This window comes from Dendrobates tinctorius, unplaced genomic scaffold, assembly GCF_039654945.1.
Source record: "Dendrobates tinctorius isolate UK_male_01 unplaced genomic scaffold, ASM3965494v1 ptg000151l, whole genome shotgun sequence".
Lineage (NCBI taxonomy): Eukaryota > Metazoa > Chordata > Amphibia > Anura > Dendrobatidae > Dendrobates > Dendrobates tinctorius.
Genome location: NW_027361818.1, coordinates 6,668,425 through 6,673,295, shown reverse-complemented (window position 1 = coordinate 6,673,295; position 4,871 = coordinate 6,668,425).

Sequence of the window (4,871 nt, the reverse complement as noted above, 5' to 3'; positions counted from 1 at the left end):
GTGGTAGAGAGAATGCAGCAGATTTGGGACCAAGTAGTGGATAAGTTGTCCCTCTCTCAGGAAAAAGCCCATCGGTTTTCTAACCGGCATAGGACCATTGGTCCCCGGTTTAAAGTGGGTGATATGGTTTGGTTGTCGTCAAAGAATATTCCTATGAAGGTTGCGTCTCCAAAGTTCAAGCCAAGATTCATTGGACCGTATAAGATTTTGGAGATTCTTAATCCTGTTTCTTTTCGATTGGCTCTTCCAGTTACGTTTAAGATCCATAACGTGTTTCATAAATCCCTGTTGAAGAGATTTGTGGAGCCAGTAGTTCCTGACCCTGTATTGGTTAAAGGCAATGTTGGAATATGAGAAAATTTTGGATTCTCGTTTAGCTAGACAGACACTCCAGTACTTGGTCAAATGGAAAGGTTATGGCCAGGAGGATAATTCTTGGGTCTCTGCTTCTGACATTCATGCCGATAGATTGGTTCGTGCTTTTCACAGGGCCCATCCTGATCGGCCTGGTGGCGTGGATGAGGGTTTGGTGTCCCCTCCTCAAGGGGGGGTACTGTTGTGAATTCACTTTCTGGCCTACCTCTGGTTACTAGTGAAGGTAGTGGAGCTGGTTATATTGACAGAGGGGTCACGAGTTCTCTTTCCGGGCTCTCTCTGGTGGTTACAGGAGGTAATGGAGCTGATCTAATTAACAGAAGCGTGCCATCTGATAATGAAGAGGACGATTGGACATCTGGAGTTTCTGACTGGATTTAACACAGCCGACTCCCTCTATCCCTGCTGGTGATTTTTTCTTGCCTCCTGAGGTCTTGGTTTCCAGCTCAGTCCCTGCATGCTCAGCTAAGTGTTCTTTTGCTATTGTTCACATTTGATCTGGTTTTGTCTATTTCAGGTTTGTGTGGTTAGCCAGCTCCGGCTGGGGCTGTTCTGAATTTCCATCCTTTTGTTACTGCTTGTGCCAGTTTGTTTTTGTCCCTTATTAGATTGGCCTCTTTTTGCTCTGCTTTCAGAAAGCACCAGAGTGCTGATATAGTGGGCTAAGTCGAGTGACTTCAGTATTTTTCTATCAGACGTGTTGGACATTTTTTTGCAGGGTTTTTTGCGTGATTGCAGACAGTGTCTTTCCTTTCCTGTCCTGTCTAGTTAGTGCGGGCCCCATCGTTTGCACAGTCAATTTTCCTACCTGCGTTTGTGTTTTCATCTTGCCTCACCAACAATATATGTTTGGGGGCTATCTATTCCTTTGGGGTCTGCTCTGGGGCAGTTTAGATTTCCCATTTCTTGCTTTAGGCTTATTTAGTTCTCCGGCTGTGTCGAGACGTCTAGGATCATCGTAGGTAAGCTCCACAGCTACTGCTAGTTGTGTGGATAGGATCAGGGGTCTGCAATCTGCTTAGTCACCAATCTTTCTGGTTTTTTGTGGCTTGGTCTTGCTCTCCTCCTCTGTGACCCATTCATAACAAAGGGCCCTCTGGTACAGCAAAATTTTTAAACACCTCTCTGCCTCTGGAAGAAGAGATTGAAAGTTCTCCTTATAGTGTGGGTCTAGAAGTGTCACCAACCAGTAATGAGTGTCACCGAAAAAGTTTATATTACGAGGGTCACGGTAAATGCAGCGCAACATAAAGTCAGCCAATGTGTCCCAGACTGCTAACAGGCAACACTTCCGTGTCGTCACCAAGGGGACAACTGACTATGCTGTCCTCCTCCTCCTTGTCCTCAGGCCTACAACATTTACGACAAACCTTAGTAAGATCATAGTACAAACATCATTGTAAATAACTTCGAGTAAATAATTATGGTATTATTGATGCTCACCCCCTTGGTGGAGTCCTCAAAGTTTTGGTGGTTGGTACACATGTCAGACATCCATGTCCACACCTCAGATGTTGTGTGAAGACAGAACTGAATACCGACAACCTTGTTGATGCTGGTAGATTAGTCACCAACTGCCCTCTTCTGCTCAGAAATCCTTTCCAACATCTGCAGTGTAGAGTTGCATTGCCTGGGGACTTCACACACCAGTCGGTGAGCCAGAAACTGCAAGCGATGCTGAATCATAGCAAGGGTGGATGAAACTGTAGCTGACTTTCTAAAAGGGGTAAGCAGAATGTTGTACTTTTCCTAGCAGATCTGGCAGCTTCGTGTCAGTTTTCAGAAAACGTTGACCAATTAGGTTAAGCGCATGAGCCAGGCATGGCATGTACGTGATCTCGCCTTGCCACAGAGCAGCCACCAGGTTCCAGCCATTGGCACACACAACCATGCCTGGCTGTGGGTTCTGCGGTGTCAGCCACCGATCTGCCTGCTCTTTCAGAGCTGTCCACAACTCTTCATCATTGTGCGGTTTGTCACCTAAGCATATTAGCTTCAGCACAGCCTGTTGCCGCTTTAATGAGGCAGTGCTGCAGTGCTTCCAGCTTGTGACTGATATGCAACTTTTGGAGATGGAGGCTGAAGAGGAGGCGAAGGAGGAGGAGGTGCAGGAGCTGTAGACTGGGGGGCAACCCAGATTGACGTAGGGCCGACAATACTCGGGGTTGGAAGGATGTGCACCATACCAAGGTCGGAGTGGGTCCCAACTTCCACTATGTTAACCTAGTGTGCCCTCAGTGAGATGTACTGTCCCTGACCACATTCACTTGTCCATGTGTTTGTGGTTAGGTGGACTTTACAAGTAACAGCATTGCTGAGGGCACGGGTAATGTTGTGGGACACGTGCCTGTGTAATGCCGGGACTGCACACCAGGACAAATAGTCCCGCATGTTCGTGGCCTCGGGGTGATCTTCAACTCTGCCCTCTCTTTCAAGCTACAGTACATGTCCAAGTCCTTGCCTCCTCCTGCCCACTACAGCTCAAAAATGTTTGTCCACGCCCATATGATCTCCCGCCTAGACTATTGCATCCTTCTACTCTCTGGCCTCCCCTCTAGCACTCTTGCAACACTCAAATCTATCCTAAACTCTGCTGCCAGAGTAATCCAACTGTCCCTTCGGTATTCCCCAGTCTCTCCACTCTGCCAGGCCCTTCACTGCCTTCCTATTGCCCATAGGCTACAGTTCAAATCCCTAACTATGACATACAAAGCCTTCCACAACCTGACACCTCCATACATCTGTGACATGGTCTCACAATGTCCAACTGGGTCATAACTTCTTCTATGCTACCCACTATTCCGTCATCGATATATAGCATCCCTGCCCACAAGCACTTGTCCACGTGTCCGTGGTTAGGTGCACTTTCCCTGTAACAGCATTGTTGAGGACCCGGGTAATGTGGGACACGTGCTTGCTTGTGTAATGTCGTGACGGCAGACATGGAGAAATTGTGGCAGCTGGGGACCAAGTACCTTGTGACAGACACCGCCATCAGGTTGCGGGAAGCTTCCGTCTACCGCGAGTCGAAAATAAGTGCAAGCAGACAAGAAAGGTGTGAATTTAGTACTGTGGCGTTGGCTGCGTATTTCCGCTTGCATTCCAAGTACTGGGGTATGGACATCTGAAAGCTGCGTTGGGACAAGGACGTGGACGTGCTTGTTAATGGTGCTAGTTGAGTTTGTGTACAACTACAGATGCAAGGCAGGAGGCATCTTTGCATGCACCTTGGACAGGGGATTGGCTTGCATGCACTACAGCGGAAGAAACAGTGGTATCATGCACAGACACTGTTCATGGAGCCTCGTGTTCAACCAACAAAGTCGGGTGCTTTGTTGCCATGTGCCTGATCACGCTGGTGGTGGTAAGGCTGGTATTTTTGCTACCCCTGCTGATGAGGGCATGGCTGGTGGTGCAAATGGCCTTTTTGAGGTTATTGGCAGAGTCTTTAAAAACCAACAAGACTGTTAGGTGGACATTCATTGTATCCCTCTCCCACACCACCTCCTCACCTCGACACCTGTCTTTCGGTGTTCCCCAAGGCTCAGTTCTAGAACCCCTACTCTTCTCCATCTACACCTTTGGCCTGGGACAGCTGATGTAATGGCACGGTTTGCAATCTCATCACTACGACGATGACACGCAGATCTACCTATCTTTATCTGACATCACCTCCTTACAGACCAAATGCACACGTCTTCCCGCTATATCATCCTTCTTTTCTGCTCGCTTTCAAAAAGTGGACATGGATAAATCGCAATACATCATCTTTCAATCATCTCATGCTGACTAGACATGAGAGCTGTGTATGCATCATTCTGTACCACTAGAGTTGAGCGACTTTTGGTTTTTTAGGGTCGCGTTTCGTTTCGTGAAACCCGACTTTTCCAAAAGTCGGGTCGAGCAAGGTCGTCCGATTATAGGGAAAAGTCGGGGTCGTCCCGAAACACGAAACCCAATGTAAGTCAATGGGGAATAAAAGTCGGCAGTGAGAGGAGGACAGGAAACACACCTACAGTGCCCATTTGAATGCCAAAAGCATCAATTCTTCTTTCTTAAGCTTGTCAACCTTAATTAACTTCATAATACAAGTTACGCACTGAAAAAAGGGGGTTATTTGGCTACAAACTGTGGGGGGGGGAGGGCTGGCTCCAGGTTTTCATGTGCCCTGGGCGAAAGAGCGCCCCTTTAACACATACCACAACTCATCATGCTCCGATACGGCAGAGAAATAGCGGTATAGTACAATGAAAAATACCTCACTTTTTACATCTCATGACGAGGCCCATCTATTTCTCCATACAGAATCATTGGTCCCATATAATGTTTGAAACAGTATATGATGAGCTCCACATAATGCTACAGTATATGTTGGTCCCCATGGATGAAGCTCCACTGTCTTATGGGCCCAAATAATGCTCCAAACATAATGGGCCCCATTTCTAATGCTCTAGTGTATAATGGGCCCTGTAAATGCTGCTCCAGTGTCTGATGTC